This window comes from Lynx rufus, unplaced genomic scaffold (genome assembly GCF_022079265.1).
Source record: "Lynx rufus isolate CCGP_SWC_20201006 ecotype Redwood Valley unplaced genomic scaffold, mLynRuf1.p SCAF_21, whole genome shotgun sequence".
Taxonomy (NCBI): Eukaryota; Metazoa; Chordata; class Mammalia; order Carnivora; family Felidae; genus Lynx; species Lynx rufus.
The window spans coordinates 4,750,949-4,771,602 of NW_025814836.1; the positions used below are offsets into that span (position 1 = coordinate 4,750,949).

The 20,654-nt window shown below is 34.3% G+C and overlaps 1 long non-coding RNA gene across 3 annotated transcripts; it reads right to left on the reverse strand.

Moving 5' to 3' along the window:
• Positions 1-387: 387 nt before the first annotated feature.
• Positions 388-20,584, reverse strand: LOC124517327 (uncharacterized). 3 transcript variants are annotated; one of them, XR_006963417.1, is made up of 5 exons: positions 20,440-20,584; positions 5,683-5,815; positions 2,663-2,791; positions 1,948-1,987; positions 388-1,204 (listed from the first exon to the last, which is right to left on the reverse strand). It is a non-coding gene; the product is annotated as an uncharacterized LOC124517327 (long non-coding RNA). The 3 variants fall into 3 exon arrangements; XR_006963418.1 differs by having other exon boundaries at positions 1,948-2,021; XR_006963419.1 differs by lacking the exon at positions 20,440-20,584 and adding an exon at positions 14,501-14,579.
• Positions 20,585-20,654: the final 70 nt, after the last annotated feature.

Below are 20,654 nucleotides of genomic sequence, written 5' to 3' on the forward strand. Positions count from 1 at the left end.
AATGTCTTATTTGTAAAATAAATTGCGCATAAACTGTATGAGCTTAGAAATATTAACTGTAGCATAACTGATTAATGCTTGTTACACCTAGGAAGTAGGAATGAAAGATGAAGGATGAATGACCAAATTTTGCTTTAAACTGTTTAATAATCCTATTATTGGCCCTATTTCAGTGTGCTATGTGTCAAACCTGTCTACTAAGACAAGTTGGGCAATGCAGATAGTAGTTCCCTGATTACAATACAGTTTATGTTTTAGAAGTAGTCAATTAAAACTTCCAATAAACACAGCCATCTGTATTAAGCCTATTTAGATTAAACAGAAAACAAATAAAAGCCAGGATAATGTGAATAAAAGTGAAATATCTTGGTTGCCTTGAGTTCTTTACTCCAATTTCAAAATTCCAGTGATACCAATAAAATCATAGAACCATGTGTTCTACAGGATGGCATTGCCAAGGCTAAAAATGTCAGTTAAAGAGTCTGGTTCTACCTTAAACAACCAGAGTTGTGACAGCATCCAAGTCTTAAATTTGGGTACTAAGGAAGAGGTCAACTATGGTCAGGCTCTGATCATGTTCTAGGGTGAGATCTACTAGGTTGAATAAAAACTAAAACTACAGAATATCTATTTGCATGTAACACAAATGTTTTAAGAGGCTACTGTTTTGGACCAACCACTCTAACAACTGAGGGCTCATGATTCAAATGACGAACAACGCATTTTACAAATGGTATCCAAACTGCCACATGGGAGGTACTCAGCTTGTGAGATAGCCTGGTTATAATCTATAGTATGACCAAGGTGTCCATGGGGTTGCATTAATTACATTTACCACATGCAAATCTCATTCCCACTTGTAAAGTAAAACATAGAGAAAAAAAAATCAATGAAGTAAATAACAATAGAAAAAAGCTCAAGATATAGTCAGAGAACAAAGAAGTACTTAACATTCTTGGCCATTACTTGCCAAAAAGCAGACCACTTCTATTCCTGGGGAGATTTATGTTTATATTTATATTTATATATTTATATCTATATATTTACATTTATATCTATATTTATATTTATAACTTGTGCCCTTTGAGATACAATGATGCAATGAGCTTCAAAAAGAGGGAAATAACAACATCAATTTGGCGATGCTGTGGATGGAACCACTGCAGGAAGGTATCTATGATCCTCTTGTATACTTGTTCACCACCTAGGATAGTACAGAGGGAGAGATTGCAAATGAAAATAAACAACAGGTTGTCACAAAGCCATTCATCAGGACAAATGGATATCATCTTCTAGCATTTTAGTGATATTTCATGAAAAACAATTCCTATGATCCTAATGCTAAATATCTCCAAACTACAAAAACCAGGTATATTTACTGTAGGAAATGATGAAACTATAATTTTACTTCTTCAATCATTCTACTAGATTTTGAGTACCAATCTTATATTCCAAATTATTTTCATGTCATTTAACCTTATTTCATTCTTTGAACATTTCTTGTGTAACTACTTAGTGCTAATATATATTATCCATTCAGGGTTAAAAAATAAAAGATAAAGGTACAAAGAAATACGACAAGTGTGCTCTGTAAATTTCATAGTGTTTCATAGAAACCTTTCCAAAAAACAAAACCAATTATCAGAGTACCCACATATGCATTATCCCTGCTTTCCCAAAAGCTTATTGTGCAGTGTCTGATGATCCTAATGGAAGATGGCCGTAAGAGAAGAACACTTCTATTTCAGTTTCATTAAGTGTTGCTTACTAACAAGATATAATGACAAAACCCTAGGTTTAACTATTACATCAAAATAATCAGTTATGCCAACATAAAAAGTTTGATGAAAAAAAAAGGTACTGTCCAATAACTCAAATAAGAATGTATTCCATCAATACACCCAAAAAGATCAGTTAAAATCAGGGTATTGGTGTTAATGCTCTTACCTGTGGTCAAAGTCTCTTTGGTCCTTGCTTATGAAACATGCTTGTGAAAGAAAGAAAAAAATGCTTGAAAATATCTGAAAAAAAAAATCTTCATTCACTCATCAAATGAAAGGGTGTTAAGAAGGTACTTCTTTAGAGTAATAGTGGAATATTCCTCAACTCTTGTCTATCCGTCTTATCTGATATTAGGAATACCCTAAATCATGCATCTGGAAATAAAAGTCAACTTCCTGCTATCATTAAGACCCATATTATTAGCAGCAAATTATACTTCCTAATATATTTTCTTTCTGATGCCCTTCTATCCTTTTACTTTTTACCCCTACCTGCCTGACTTCCTTGACTCCCTTTATCCATCCATTACTAATGTATTTATTTCAAAACATTTAATATTTAAATGAATTTAAAATTTACTGAGTATACTGACAGAGATTGTAGTCTCTGGATAACATCACATTTTATGGCAAGAGTAGGTAAGAGTAGTAAGAGTAAGTAAAAATCTACATAATCTATATATCAACATTGCCTCAATATTTATTTAATACCTTTTTAAAAATCTCTTATATTCCATCTAATTGGCAATCATTTCACAATTTGACAATCCTATGCTTTATCGAATTCATAAATGGTTTGGGATCTTAAAATATGAAAAACTGATTCCACATCAAACTGGTCAAATATAAACAAATAGTATACCAGTGTTACTGATTCTTACCAGCACTGTTGAAGAATGAAGTCCACAGAAATGATAAACAAGTATAAGAATTTGGATTGATATGGAAATGTCAGGTAGTGAAGCATCTAAAATATCTCACTTCTTAAGCTGGTAACACCTCAGTTAAAACTGTGGAAAATATGGGGAAATTGTCATATATACAATGACCACCATAAAATACATAAGGTAAAGCTGACTCTTTGATCAACCTCACAAAAGACCTCAAGTTATTAAATAATATACAAAAGTCAGTATAATAGAAACTACTCTCATAAACTCACTACAATTGTTTTTTCATTTCTTTTTGTTTTGCTCTTTTTAAAAATTTAGGGATACCTGTGAGGCTCAGTTGGTTAAGCCTCTGACTTCAGCTCAGGTCATGATCTCACAGTTCCTGAGTTTGAGCCCTGCGTGGGGCTTTGTGCTGACACTTGGAGCCTGGAACCTGCTTTGGATTCTGTGTCTCCCTCTCTCTCTGCCCCTCCCCTGCTTGTGCTCTGTCTCTCTCTCTCGAAAATAAATAAATATTTAAAAAATTAAAAATAAATAAAAATTTATTATTGCAACAGTATGAGAAAGCAACCACTAATTTTTTTCTTATTTTTAAATAATTAGCCTATTCCCTCAATAGTACCTCCATTTTTTCCATTCAATTTTACATGGTGATTTTATTATATTAGTCTATTTTTCCAATGATAAAATTTCTGTACCACTGCTTCTTGAAACAAACCATCTATCCATCAATGCATCTATCAAGTCACTCTGAAAACATCAACAATGCTAGCACACTCATGCAATCCATTTATCTGTGCATTGATTCCTATATTGATCCATTACTCTAGTCATCCATATCTATACCTATTAATCTAAACATATATCCGTACACGACACATGCACCCAACATTCCAGTCTGAAATCCAAATTCTAGCCTCTAAGTATCTAACTATCTACACCTTCACTGAATATCAAGTCCACCAATCCACATATATCTCCAGTATTTTTTTGAAAATTTTTTGAAAACATTAATTCTTGATTCTTGCATCTAGCCATCCACTTAATATTCTAGTTTCCATCCATTCTTTCAGTCACCCAATGTTGAACTAATTCATATATTGCTCTGCCCTCAATTACATAAAGAAATAGTTCCTTACACACACTTTTCCAGCCTTCTATTAAAATACCCTTCTTGGAGCACCTGCGTGGCTCAGTCTCTAGATTTTGGTTCAGGCCATGACTCCAGGGTGGTAGGATGGAGCTCTGCATTAAGGCTCAGTGCAGAGTGTGGAGCCTGCATAACATTTTCTCTCTCTCTCTGCCCTTCTCCCCCACACATGCTCTATTTCTAAAACAAACAAACAAAAATATGCCATCTTGCATCCACTAATTTTTAAATCTACCTAAGTGGACACTATGCAAAAATTTCATTCCTCATTCTCACATTCTTTATTCTATCTATCCACCCCTATAAACAAGTTTTAAACCGTCAATCCATCCCTCCATTCTATGTATTCATTCACCAATCCTTGAATTATTGCACGTAACTTATCCATTTATATTAGTCACTTTTGAGTTACAGCAACTTCAAAATCTTACTGGCTTAACAAAACAAACATTAACTTCTTACTCATGAAAAGACTTTTGTGGGTCTGATCCATAAAAGTAGCTTTGCCCCATATGACACCTCATTGTTACAGGTCATTCTCTCTTGTGGCATCTCTAATTCAAAACATTATTCTATGATCATCACAAGTAAGAGATTAAGGAGAATCTCATAAAAGCTACTGAAGTCTTCTCCCAAGACTTAATTTGACGGAGTTTTAGTACCTAAGGAACTAAAAAATCTGACTGTTTACAACTTAAAATGACCTTTAGGCCTCAACTCTCTCTGAATAGAAAAGCTCTGCACCACCCTTAGAGAATATATCTCACACCACCTATCTTAAAAATAATTATGCAGGGAATAGGTATGGACAATATGTCAGAAGGCTGATACAGTGTCAAGAAGAACAAAGGACAAGTGAGCATCTTCCAAGTACTAATAAAATGTTCTCCCTCCTCACAATATCATAATAGATAATATCTTCCAATGAATATGTATCTTGCATTCTATCCTTTATATTTTGCAGCTTTTATTATGGTTGCCTTATCCTTGCTCCATACTTGAACACTGGGAAGTTAGGTACAAATAACTTCTTTTTTTTAAAGTTCCTATATCTCTGGACCAGGAATAGGCAAACTGACACACAGATCAGTGCAAATAACCTGATTCCAGTGCACAACTGAGAGATATTGGACTGTTAGCCAGGTGATTCCTTATTTTTGTTCCCACTGAGAAGGGTGTAAAGTTTAATGTGCATGTAGAAAGTAAAACCAATATGTGAAGCCAGAGAGGTGTCATTTGGTAGATGTTACTATTGTTTGATATGTTCTTTCTACTCTCTTAGAAATCATGGAGGAGGGGCGCCTGGGTGGCGCAGTCGGTTAAGCGTCCGGCTTCAGCCAGGTCACGATCTCGCGGTCCGTGAGTTCGAGCCCCGCGTCGGGCTCTGGGCTGATGGCTCAGAGCCTGGAGCCTGTTTCCGATTCTATGTCTCCCTCTCTCTCTGCCCCTCCCCCGTTCATGCTCTGTCTCTCTCTGTCCCAAAAATAAATAAACGTTGAAAAAAAAAATTAAAAAAAAAAAAAAAGAAATCATGGAGGAAATACAGTTTGTAAACCTTCTAAGTTTACCTTCTAAAACGTGTATATGATTGATTTCTTTTATCTAAGAAAAAACTTGTAAAGAAATTATTTCATGAGTTACTTGCAATTTTCCATGTTATCTCTCAAAGTGACAAAAAAACATAAAATTTTATGCTGTGATGGAAGCGACAGGAGATTATCACTGTTTGTGACATTTGGCCTACCAATAATTGCCATGAACCTATGACCCCCAAAAAAATCCTGTCACTGTGAGAAATTTATCTTTGTGATTTAAAGTAACTCAGTTCTAGGAATTAACCTTCCCTGAATCCACGTACCTATATATTCTTTTAGGCCCATATCCATCATCAAATCATTCATTCTTGTGTCCATCTATTAATCAGTTCATTTTGCATTATCACTTTATATCCACAGTATCTTATCCACACTCCCTTCCACTCTTGCATTAACCTATATATACACGATAAAGAAGATGTAATGTAATATATATATATATATAATTACTCAGCCATCAAAAATAATTAAATCTTGCTATTTACAATGATATGGATGGAGCCAGCATGTATATAAGTCAGAGAAAAATACCATATGATTTCACTCATGTGTAATTTAAGAAGCAAAACAGATTAACATATTGGAAGGGAAAAATAAAAGATAGGGACGCAAACCATAAGACTCTTAACTCATGAGAACAAACGGAGGGTTTATGGAGGGTGGTGGGCAGGGGACGGGCTAAATGGATGATAAACACTGGACGTTATATTTAAATATTTAAGTGATGAATCACTAAATTCTATTCCTGAGACCAATATTACCCTATATATTAATTAACTAGAATTTAAATAAAAACTTTAAAATCAAAAATAACCCTATATATACACTAACACATTTATACATGTATTCCATCCCTGAATATTATACATATCCTTGTTTCTTTTTAATTTTTTAAGCTTATTTACTTTGATGGGGGTGGGCAGAGAGAAAGGGAGACAGATTGATGAGGGGCTCAAACTCATGCACCATGAGATCATGAGCTGAGCAGGAACCAAGAGTCGGTCGCTTAATTGACTGAGCCACACAGGTGCCCCTATATCCTTGTTTCTTAATTGTATCCAGAAGGCATTTCTGAATTCATCCATCAATCCATGCATGAAGTTGTCTATTTAAATAGAGAGAGAGAGAGAGAGACAGAGAGAGAGAGAGAGAGCCGCAAGCACCAAGCAGGGGTGGAGCAGAGAGAGAAAGGGAGTGAGAGAATCCCAAGCAACCTGTATGCTCAGAATGTAGCCTGACACAGGGCTAGATCTCAGAGTTCATGAGATCAAGACCTGACACAAAAATCAAGAGTCGGATGCTTAACCAACTGAGCCACCCAGCTGCCCCAGTATCATCTATTCTTTATTCCATCCATCTTCCTGACCTAATGACATCAGTATATCCTTCATGCATCCGTTACTTGATTAACCAGTTCTCACATTTATGCAATCATCCCATGAAGGAATCTTAGTTTTGCCAATTCCACTCAGTGATCAACCAGCTAGGTAGGCATAACTCACTACAGTGGAGAGTACTAAATAGGCCCTCAAGTATTTGATTAAATCAATTTATTTTTCACTAATGGACATCAAAATAGCCTCACCACAGGATTAACCTCAAATGACCTATTTTAAAGTCTTTGCATAGTTGTGATGAGCACCAGATGTTATATGTGTCCAATCACTAACTTGTACAAATGAAACTAATACTGCATTGTATGTTAACTGGAATTTAAATTAAAAACTAAATCAATCAATTAATAAAATTTTCACATAGAATCTCAGGTATCTCTACTAGGGCTTTGCAATATTGACCAAATCCTTTAAGAGCTACCTCAAATCATTCTGAAAGATAATGAAAGGAGAAAGCTCAGGATTTGGGAAATGTTCATTACACACATACATACACACACACACACACACACACACACACACACACACACAATACCACCTTTACCCTTATACGACTTTTAAAGGAATACCTATTCTTTTCTCAGGATACTGACAAAAATCACCAAAACCTTGAATTCCTACCTAAATTGAAATTTAACCAATACTTTTATTTCTAACTCTATTCCATAAAACACCATTACATAACTAATTCTCACATCCAATGTCCTATTTATCAAAATTATGTTGAAAGCCCTGTACTGTTTTCAGATAGCACCTATGTACCAGAAACAAAGGCCATTAACAGTTGTGATAAAATCACCAGAAATACCATTTTGCTCTCATCACTTCCTATAGCCCAATATTATTTTATACTTTCATCCCCAAAATTATATAGTAACTTACATATATTCATCAATCCATTATAAGGTTGTATGTAACTATAAGATGACTAAATACTTAATTCCTATCCATAAAAGTTTTACATTTTATAATCCCAACATCATATGATTTTGCCAGATTCCCCTTCTTTCAGATTGCTGAAAGAGACTGCTGTCAAACATCTTGACTTACGATAAATCTGACAGTTGAGAAGATCATTATATCCTGGTTGTATTTTCCATTGTAATTATAAGAATATCCAAGAGTACTTCTACATGATTAATAACAATTTACATTTCTTCTATAAACTATCTGTTAAAATAACATACTTATATTTTATTGGTAGTTTTCTTCCCTCTATTAGAATATCTTATATTAATTAGGGATTTCAGCATTCTTATTAAATATATCTCTTTAATTATCAATTGGTATTTACTTTTCCCATTGCTATTTAACATCAAATTTATCACTTTCTTTCTGAACAATTCCAGAATTTGAATAATCTGAAATAAAATTTTCCTCCCTCCTAGATAAACAGAAATTAAGTTTACCATGTTCTGTAATTCTGATATTTCTTTAGTTTTAATTAAAACCCCTGAATCACTTAAAGTTCCTCATGTTCTATCTTCTAATGCTACTGTCAACATCTGGATTTTCTATACTTTTGTATTACTGTGCATTCAAATGCCTGCCAATAACAGTTTTCTAATTGCATTGCTAGCCATTTCATCTTTCATTCCTATTCTATATACAGTTTTCCTCATATTTATCCCTCAAATTTATAACCAAAATGTCTAATTCAAAAAATGAATTTTTAAAAAATCAAAATTGTATTTTAAATTCCCTCATAAGTTACTTCTTAATTTATGATATTAAAACTTAAGATAAACTCAATTATCATTGCCAATTTTAAAAATTCAACTCTGAAGAATATTAGGTACATCCTGCCTTTTGCAGTGATAGATATGAGGAACAGATGTATTGAGAACAAGATTCTTTCTTCTTTGACATATTTACTGCATATAAAAATATCTGAATCACCTTAGAGGAACCAGATAGCCTGTCTTTATACACATTCTCATAAATAGAATGCCATTCTTAGTCTGGAAAAGAGCCTTTTATTTGAAGTACTGGACCATAGTGAATTTCATAAATAATACTTCTGGCTTCCAATCACCTTAGTATTAAAAAATATGCCTTTGATGTTTACAAAAAAAGTGATATAACTGGAGCAAGAAGGTGGATAAGAGAGAAGGAAACAATAAACAAAGAAATGGTATTGGTACTTTAAAAAGCTAACCAAATGCCATATTATTTCATTCATATGTGTAATTAAGAAACAAAACAAGGAAGAGACAAACAGGAAAACAAAATGGACCCTTAAATATAGAGAACAGATGGTTAACAGAGGGGAGGTGGGTAGGGGGATTGGTGAAATAAATGAAGGTGACTAAGAATACACTCAGTGTAATGAGCAGTATGTAATGTATAGAATTCTGCAATCATTATATTGTACATCTTAATTAACATAACACTGTACGTTAACTAGAATAAAAAATCATATTTGAAAGGAAACAAATTGAGAGTATAAATATACCTCCATATTCTTTTCTGTCCACTGTTCCTGTTTCTAACTTATCCACATTAGAAATAGTCATTTCTTCATGGAAAATGATAGAAAAACAAAGTGCTCCTGTACTTTTCCCTAATCAGAAATCTTTCCTCTATTTTCTACTCATGAAGGCAAAGAAGTGGGGTTGAACATGTAAGACAAAATGTAAATAGACTTAAAGATGGCAGGGGATAGCACTGAACGCTCAATGTAGAATATTCTGTGACTTCTACTCTGAAACAAACACAAAAAAAGTGCTATCATTCATAACTAAATGAAAGAAATTAAACACTCCCTTCTGGGTGTCTCTTGATAAAGCTTATTGTCTTCCCAACAGACCACAGAAAAATAGAAAATAACAAAATAAGATCTTCCATTGAGTGAAGACGGAAGACCACATGTGAGCATACAAAAAGCAGTAAAAATAATTATTTCTGTAAAAAATTAGTCATGGGATTCATAAAACAAAAGGATGTAAAATAGGATATCAAATATATGAAACCTGGAGGGGAGAGGAGTAAATAATGAGTTTAACATTAAGCGACCATGAGGCTTAATGTAGACTGCTATAGGCAGAAGATGGCATATATAAACCAATGGTAACCACACACTTAAAACATAAAAGTAATAGAGGGGCGCCTGGGTGGCGCAGTCGGTTAAGCGTCCGGCTTCAGCCAGGTCACGATCTCGCGGTCCGTGGGTTCGAGCCCCGCGTCGGGCTCTGGGCTGATGGCTCGGAGCCTGGAGCCTGTTTCCGGTTCTGTGTCTCCCTCTCTCTCTGCCCCTCCCCCGTTCATGCTCTGTCTCTCTCTGTCCCAAAAATAAATAAACGTTGAAAAAAAAAATTAAAAAAAAAAACATAAAATAGATATGAAAAACATAAATGTAACAAACCCAGGAACATCTTAAAACCAAAAAACCAAAGAAAAAGATGAGAATAAACCTACAGCAACTATTAAAATCTTGAGAACAAGCAGAAGTCATAGTAACTTATTAGATATGTCTCCTGAGGAAAAGGAAACAAATGCAAAAATAAATTATTGAGACTAAACCAAAACAAAAAGCTTCTGCACAGTGAAGGAAACAGCAAAACTAAAAGGCATCCTACAGAATGGGAGAAGATATTTGCAAATAACATATCTGACAAAATGGTTAATATCCAAAATCTATACAGAACTCATGAAATTCAACACCCAAAAAGTGAAAAGTCCAATTAAAAAATGGACAGAAGATATGAATAGACATCCTCAAAAAATTAAAAATAGAACTTCGCTACAATTCAGCAATTGCACTACTGGGTATTTTCCCAAGAATACAAAAATACAATTTAAGGGATACATATGCCACAATGTTTATAGCAGCATTATGAACAATAGCTAAACTATGGAAAAAGCCCAAGTGCCCATCAAATAATAAATGGATAAAAGACATGTGGTGTGTATACACAATGGAATATTAGCCATAAAAAAGAATGAAATCTTGCATTTGCAACCACATGGATAGGGCTAGAATGTATTATGCTAAGCAAAATAAGTAAAAGACAAATACTATATGATTTCACTCATGTGTGGAATATAAAAAATAAAACAAATAAGCATATGGAAAAAAGAGAGAGAGAGTCAAACAAACAGACTCTTAAGTATAGACAAAAACTGATGGTTATAAGAAGGGAGGTGGATGGAGGGTTGGGTTCAGTGGGTGATAGGAATTAAGGAGGGCACTTGTGATGAGCACCAGGTATTGCATGGAGATGCACAGTCACTAAACTGCACACCTGAATCTCATATTAGATTGTACATTAACTGGAATTTAAATAAAAACCTAAATAACACCCCACAAAACAAGTAATAAAATGACAAAGAAGTTAGTTCTATGTATCACTATTTACTTTAAACGTAAATGGACTAAAAGCTCCAATCAAGAGACAAAGGGTATCAGAGTAGATGTAAAAATAAGACCCAGGGGCCTCTGGCTAAGTTGGCAGAGCATGTGACTCTTGATAGTTGAGTTTTAGACCCATGGGCATAGAAATTACTTTAAAAAATAAAACATCAGCAATCCCTATCGAAATATGACCAGCATTCCTCACAGAGCTAGAACAAATAATCCTAAAATTTGTATGGAACCCAAAAAGACCCCAAATAGCCAAAGCAATCTTGAAAAAGAAAACCAAAGCTGGAGGCATCACAATCCCAGACTTCAAGTTGTATTCCAAAGCTCTTATCATCAAGACAGTATGGTACTGGCATAAAAACAGACACTCAGATCAATGGAACAGAACAGAGAACCCAAAAATGGACCCACAAACGTATGGCCAACTAAACTTTGACAAAGCAGGTAAAAATATGCACAAAATGTTTCTGGGAAAACTGGACAGCGACATGCAGAAAAATGAACCTGGACCACTCTCTTACACCTCACACAAAAATAAACTCAAAAGGGATGAAAGACCTAAACGTAAAACAGGAAGCCATCAAAGCCTCCTCCCCTAGAGGAGAAAGCAAGCAAAAACCTCTTCAACCTCGGTCACAGCAACTTCTTACTCAATACATCTACAGAGGCCAGGGAAACAAACAAAAATGAACTACTGGAACCTCATCAAAATAAAAAGCTTCTGCACAGCGAAGGAAACAATCAGCAAAACTAAAAGGCAACTGACAGAATGGGAGAAGATACTTGCAAATGACCTATCAGATAAAGGGTTAGTATTCACACTGTATAAAGAACTTATCAAACTCCACACCCAAAAAACAAATAATCCAGTGAAGAAATGGGCAAAAGACAGGAATACACTTCTCCAAGGAAGACATCCAGATGGCCAACCGACACATGAAAAAATGCTCAACATCGCTCATCATCAAGGAAATACAAATCAAAACCACAGTGAGATACCACCTCACACCTGTCAGAATGGCTTACCATTAACAACAGATGTTGGCGAGGATGCGGATAAAGAGGATCTCTTTTGCATTGTTGGTGGCAATGCAAGCTGGTGCAGCCACTCTGGAAAACAGTATGGTGATTTCTCAAAAAACTAAAAACAGAGCTACCCTATGACCCAGTAATTGCACTGCTAGGTATTTATCCAAGGGATACAGGTATACTGTTTCAAAGGGGCACATTCACTCCAATGTTTATAGCAGCACTATCGACAATAGCAAAAGTATGGAAATAGCCCAAATGTCCATCGATGGATGAACGGAAAAAGAAGATGTGGTGTGTGTGTGTGATGTGTGTGTGTGTGTATATATATGTTTTCCACACACACACACACACACAAGTAAGTACTACTAGACAACAAAAATGAATGAAATCTTGCCATTTGCAACTATGTGGGTAGAACTGGAGGGTATTATGCTAAGCGGAATTAGTCAGACAAAGACAAATATCATATGACTTCATTCATATGATGAATTTAAGATATAAAACAGATAAACATAAGGGAAGGGAAGCAAAAATAATATAAAATCAGGGAAGAGGACAAAACATAAAAGACTTAAATATAGAGAACAAACAGGGTTGTTGGAGGGATTGTGGGAGGGGAATAGGTTAAATGGGTAAGGAGCATTAAGGAATCTACTCCTGAAATCATTGTTGCACTATATGCTAACTAACTTGGATACAAATTAAGTAATTAATTAAAAATAAAATGAAAATAAAAATTGTAAAAAAAATAAAAATTAAGTAAATAAAAATAAAAAATTAAAAAAATAAGACCCATCTATATGCCATTAAGTGACACATTTCAGAAAGTCACCCGCAAATTAAAGTGAGGGGATGGAGAAAACGTATGTAAGTGGATATCAAAAGAAAGAGTAGCAGTACTTACTATAGTGGACAAAATGGACTTTAAACCAAAGTATTAACCTATTCTTCTCAGTGTATTCTAAAAAACAGAAAAGAAAGGAAAACTTCCAAATTCATTGTAAGAGGCCAGCATTACCCTGATACCAAAACCAAGACTCCACTAAAAAGGAGAACTATGGGACAATATCCCTGATTAACATGGATGCAAAAATTCTCAGTAAAACACTAGCAAGTGAATCTGACAATACATGAAAAAAATCATTTCATCACAATCAAGCGAGAGTAATTTCTGGGTTGCAAGGTGGCTCGACATTCACAAATCAATCAACGTGATGCACCACATTAATAAAAGAAAGGATGAGAACCACATCATCATTTCAATAGATATAGAAAAATTATTTGACAAAGTTCAACATCCATTCATGTTAAAAAAAAAAAAAACCTCAACAAAGTAGGCATGGAAGGAACATACCTCGACGTAATAAAGGCCATCTATGAAAACACCCATAGTTTACAGTAAGGAACAAGACAGGATGCTCACTCTCACCACTGTTACTTAACATAAGGGAGGTCCTATCCTCAACAATCAGACAACAAAAATAAAGGAACCCAAATTAGCAAGGAAGAAGTAAACCTTTCACTATTTGCAAACGACATGATACTCTATACAGAAGACCCAAAAGGCTCCACCAAAATACTGCTAGAACTGATAAATGAATTCAGTCAAGCTGTAGGATATGAAAGCTATGTATGGAAATCTGTTGTCTTTCTGTATGTCAATAATGAACAACAAAGAGAAATTAAGGAATCAATCCCATTTACAATTTTACCAAAAACAATAAGATACCTAGGAATAAACTTAACCAAAGAGGTAAAACACCTATACTGTGAAAAGTGTAAAATGCTGATGGAAGAAACCGAAGATGACATAAAGAAATGGAAAAAACATTCCATGGTCATGGATTGGAAGAATGAATATTGATAAAATGTGTATACTACCCAAATCAATATGCACATTTAATGCAATCCCTATCAAAATACCATTAACATTCTTCACCGAACTAGAATACTAAAATTTTTATGAAAATAAAAGACCCAGAATAAACCAAAGCAATTCTGAAAAAGAAAAGCAAACCTGGAGTCATCACAATTCTGGTCTTCAAGGTGTATTAAAAATCTGTAGTAATCAAAACAGTATGCTACTAGCACAAAAATAGACACACAGAAAAGTAGAACAGAATAGAAAACAAACCCACAACTATATGGTCAATCAACAAAGCAGGAAAGAATATCCAATAGAAAAAGACAAGTTTCTCAATAAATGGTGTTGGACAGCAACATGCAAAACAATGAACCACTTTCTTATACTACACACACACAAAATAAACTAAAAATGAATTAAATACCTACATATGAAACCTCAAACCATAAAAATCCTAGAAGAGAACACAGGCAGTCGCTTCTTGGGCATTCGCCGAAACAACTTTTTTTTCTAGACAAGTCTCCTGAGGCAATGGAAACAAAAGCAAAAATAAACTATCAGGATATATTTTAAACCTTCTGCATAGTGAAGGAAACCATCAATTAAACTAAAAGACAACTTACTGAATGGGAGAAGATATCTGCAAATGACACACCCGAAAAAGGGTTAGTATCCAAAAGTATAAAGAAGTTATAAAACTTCACATACACACACACAAAAAATAATCCAATTAAATAATTACAGAATTCATGAACATACATTTCCCCAAAAGAGACACACAGTGAGGCACCCAGGTGCCTCAGTTGGTTAAGTGTCCAACTTCAGCTCTGGTCAAGATCCTACAGTTCTTGAGTTCAATCCCTGCATCAGGCTCTCTGCAGTCAGCAAAGAGCCTGCCTCAGATCCTCTGTCCTTCTCACCCTGTCCTTTTCCCCACTTGCTTCTGCTCACTAAAATGAACATTAAAAAAAAAAAAAAGACACACAGATGGCCAACAGACACATGAAAAGATGTTCTTCACTCATCATCAAGAAAATGTAAATCAAAACTACAATGAGAGGGGCACCTCGGTGGCTCAGTTGGGTTAAGCATCTGGCTTTTGATTTCAGCTCCAGTCATGATCTCCCAGTTCATGGACTCTAGCCCATGGATTTGGGCTCGATGCTGTCAGAGAAATCTTCTTGGGATTCTCTTTCCCTCTTACACTCACACATTCTCTCTCTCAAAAATAAACATTAAAAAAAAAACTACAGTGAAATATCAGCACACACCTGTCAGAATGACTAAAACGAACAACATAAGAAACAGCAAGTATTTGGAAGAATGTGGAGAAAAAGGGACTCTCTTGCACTGTTGGTTGGAATGCAAACCGGTATATCCAATGGAGGTTCATGAAAAAGTTAAAAATAACTACCCTACAATCTAAAAATCATATTATTGGGGCGCCTGGGTGGCGCAGTCGGTTAAGCGTCCGACTTCAGCCAGGTCACGATCTCGCGGTCCGGGAGTTCGAGCCCCGCGTCGGGCTCTGGGCTGATGGCTCAGAGCCTGGAGCCTGTTTCCGATTCTGTGTCTCCCTCTCTCTCTGCCCCTCCCCCGTTCATGCTCTGTCTCTCTCTGTCCCAAAAATAAATAAACGTTGAAAAAAAAAAATTAAAAATCATATTACTGGTATTTAGCCAAAGAATACAAAAACAGTAAATCAAAGAGACACATGCGCCCCTATGTTTTTTTCACTATTATTTACAATGGGCAACATATGGAAGCAGGTCAGGTATCTATTTACTGATGAACGGATAAAGATTTGGTGTGTATGCATATGTATGTATGCGTGTATATTTATGTATATATACATATGCATACACACATCTTTACATACATATTATATACATATATATAAAATGAATTACTCAGCCATCAAAAAGAATGAAATCTTGCCATCTGCAACAATGTGGTTGGAGCTATAGAGTATTATGGTAAGCAAAGGAAGTAAGAGAAAGACAAATACCATATTCTTTTCGCTCATAAGTGGAATTTAAGAAACAAACAAGCAAAGGGAAAAGGTGAGAGGCACAACCCAAGACTCTTTTAACTGTAGAGAACTGATGGTTATCATAAAGGAAATGGATGATGGGAATTGAGTGCACTTCTTGTGATAAACTCTGATGTTTGGAATTGTTGAATCCCAATACTGTCCACGTGAAACTAATATAACAATCTATGTTAACTATAATATAATTAAAATATTTAAAATTCATAGTGTTCTTATAATGAATTACTAAATACTGTATTACAATCAAAAAGATTCCTATAATAAGTGACTAAAGAATTAATAAAACCAAACTGATATGACATTTAAATCTAACAGGATTTGGGGGAAAATATTAAACCCTACCACAGGGATGCCATATACTACTTGTAGAATTAGACGTGTGATAATTTTAAAAGGCATATAATCTGATTTCTTCCAAACATAAATAGAAATTATGAAAGTTAAAAAAAAGAGAGACACAGAGATGAGGGGCACCTAGGTGGCTCAGTCAGTTATGTGTCTGGCTCTTAGTTTCAGGTCAGTTTATGATCTCACAGTTCATGAGTTCAAGCCCCACACTGGGCTCTGCACTGACTGTGTGGAGCCTGCTTGGGATTCTCACACTCTTGCCCCTTCTTCCCCTTTCCCACTCATGCAGGTAAATGCACATGTGCCCTCTCTCTCTCTGAAAATACATAAATAAACTTTAAAAAGAAAAAAAGAGCTGGGGCGCCTGCATGGTTCAGTCAGTTAAGCGTCAGACTTCAGCTCAGGTCAAGATCTCATGATTCATGTGTTCGAACCCCACTTCAGGCTCAGAGCCTGGAGCTGCTTTGGATTCTGTGTCTGCCTCTCTCCCTATCCCTCTCCTGCTCCTGTGCATGTGCGTTCTCTCTCTCTCTCTCTCAAAAATAAACATCTAAAATAAAAAAAAAAAGAGTCATTGCAAATTCAGAGAACTACAGATTAACAAACCAAGTGGAATGGAATGCATAACTATTCAAGTGCTGATTTGAACATAACTATTTTCAAAACCTGTTTGAATGATTTTTAATCTATAAATAATTCAGAGTACTTTAGGTATCCAGCTGTAATACACCATAAAGGATTTATTACATTTCATATATTTAAAAAAAATTAATGTTTGTTTATTTTTGGAAGAGACAGTGTGAGCAGAGGAAGTGCAGAGACAGAGAAATAGACAAAGGATCCAAAATAGGCTCCAGGCTAACAGCAGAGAGCCTGATGTGGGATTCGAACTCACGAACCAAGATATCATGACCTGAGCTGAAGTCAGATGCTCAACAGACTGAGCCACTCAGGTGCCCCTCCATTTTACATTTTTTAGCAGGTAGCATGATGATTATCTTTTAAAAGTATTGGGGTCCACAAATCTTGAGATTCAACAAAATACATGAGAATAAATTATAAAAGAAAACTAGGCCTTAGTTATTTTTTTCTAGGATGGGACATGGTAAGTACATATTCATATTCTATTTGGGACACAGTGTATGAAATACTCTTGCAAAATTGATAGAATGGTCAAATATTCAATATGTAATGAAACAAAAAAAGAAAACAGATCAAGACATCAACAGCAAGTCATTTAGTGGTTCCTAAAAGAGACAGAAATACAGATCTGTAACAATAGTGAACCTTTCACAATCACTTATATAGTGCTCTGTACATTGGAGACAATGCCTCTTTCCAAGCACCTCTAATACATTTAGAAATATGAGCTATATTTTTGTTACGGTCTACATAAATGTACAAGTATTTATGCATAATTTATAAAGGTATTTATACATTCTATAAATATGTTTCTAGATAGTTATAGATAGGTAGGTATGTGACAGAGAATGTATGAAAGAGACAGACACAAAGAAAACCTCAAAGCAGAAATAACCTGGACCACATTAGCTCACCAAAATACATGTAACACACTAGAAATAGTAGGTAAAATCACTATGAATGTAACAGAAAAATATAAAGTTCTTCCAAAATGAAATGAATTGCAAAAGATTAAATATTAAAAAAAAATATTTAACACATATGAAACAAAAAAGCATGGGAAAATGTCCTATATTAAGGGATTAAAAGATTTAGTATTAAGAATAAATTAATACTAATAACCAAAAATAAGATAAAAATGGCCTAGATAAAAATGCATGGTGCCTGCTTGGATCCAGACTTGTTCTAATTATTAGATGTTTGGACAATATGACAAGTTTACATGAAGATTTATTTTAAAAGGCAATAAGGGACTCTACTTAATAATAGATATGATATTGTGGTTATTTAAAATTATGATGTATATGCATACAAAAAATTCAAGATTGAAATATCATATGATTTGCAGTTTTCAATATATGGCAAAATATTTTTAATTATTCTAGTTGCTCAGCATGTGAAAACTCATTATGATTTCATTATGAATATGAAACTTTTCATAATAAAAACAGACCATACCTAAAAGAGTTAAACATAAAAATACCATGATTCCTAGCTATTTCACTCCAAGATATATACCCAAAGAAAATGAAAACAGGGACTCAAGACATTTTCATGTCAATATTCATAGCAGTATTATTGACAATGTGGAAGTCACAAACCTTATTATTCAAAGTCAAAAAGCAGAAACATCCAAGTGTTCAACAACAAATGTTACATATACACACTTTGGAATATTACTGAACCATAAAAATAAATGATGTTCTGATACATAGCTTACTTCCTAAGTACCATTCCCTATAAGGAACCAAGTATCCTTAGAGAAACTGATGGTTCCACAAGATAAGAACAAAATAAACCCAGGTACTATTAGGTGGTCAGAAAGTAAGTACTCAGGAAAGGAAATATGGACATGTTAAAAAGACACAGAAGCCACCTTAAAAGAGACCTGAATGGCCAAATGATGGACAACGAGATTAAAGAAAAGTAATGAATTTAATCCATGGAATAAACAAAATACCACGAGTCCACACTGAAATGAATAATTAAATATTAAATGGGGAAGGAATAACTCTTATAGTACAAAATTCCAATTAATAAAATGTAGTACTGAGAAAATTTTTAAGAATCAATTTGACAAACGCCATAGTGTATTAATTTTTGCAGGCAACAAACATCAATAAGTTCTAAAATTAGCAGATAAGAGTGTTACAATATTTGCAGAACCTTTTCCTACTAATACTAATTATGTAACAGTATGTAATAAAAGTAATAGCAGTAGTCACAAGACGTATCAATAGTACGTGATCCCTAGTGATGTACTGAGAAGGGAGTACCACTTCTATAGCAATCTCATCAAACATGCATAACCACCAGTCCAATGATGAAAATCACACAAGCCCATACTGATTAACATTAATAGTTGGATATTTTGTCAACTCTTCAAAAGGATCAAAATTATGAAAACCGAAGAAAACTGGGCAACTGTCCCAAGCAGAAGGACATTAAAGTGACTTTAACAACTACATGCAATGTAGGATTCTATTTTCAATCATGGATTATAAAAGGATCACTTAACAGCAGTGCAGCAAATTCCTTTTGTAGATAACTATATCATGTAAATGAAATATATTAATGTAAGAGGAGGATAGAGAGCATTTTTGCAAGCCAAAAGTTATTTCAAAATGAAACCTAAATAATTAATGCTAATACTCCTTGTTTTCAGCCTATACAAGTAATACTCCAAACATTTTGGTAGAGCAGATAAACCAAATACAGAACCCTGACGAAAACAGAACAAAATAAGCTGTTTATTTAGGATTATATTTTCAGAAACTGCAAATAAAATTTTAATTATAATAGGAAAATATATATGGAATATACACACACACATACATGAACATACATAACATAAAATGTAGTTCATTGACAGCAGATGCAAGAATGTTTAATTTTTAGCCTAATCAAGAATTGACTGCAAGCATGATCACCTATAACACACAACAAAACATTTTATTAAACTTGTCAACAAGTTTTGTGAAAAATGCTCAAAAAAAGAAAGGAAGTTTCCTAAAATGACCCCTAAGTAAACAAACCTTAAACTAATAGGATTAATATTCATGATCAAGTAACCAAGGGCCCTTTTCTGCTTCCATATATTCTATTAAGAACCACGAACTAAGAAAGAAAACCAGAATTATGGTATTTCAATTAAATACCATTAGAAAAGTAAATAAAAAAAAGGCTTTTATATTAATAAGAAAATAAAGTAGGTTCACAATCCCCATCACATTAACAAAACTATGAAATGACTGGGAATTAATGAAAAAATATAATCTAGCATTTTCCCAACATAACAAGTTGATTAAAAATAGAAAGACATACCTTGCAGTTGGAGAGGAAGACTCAATTTTAAAGAGATCTATTCTCTCCTAATTAATCTATTAAATTTGGTGCAAATGAAATTAAAACTGCATTTTTTTCCAACTTGCAAAATAATTTTAAGCATCAATTGAGAGAAAAAAATGCGACTAGACAGGGAATATTCTGAAAAAAAAGAAGAGAAATGACATGGAACTCAATGGAATAGACTAAAAATC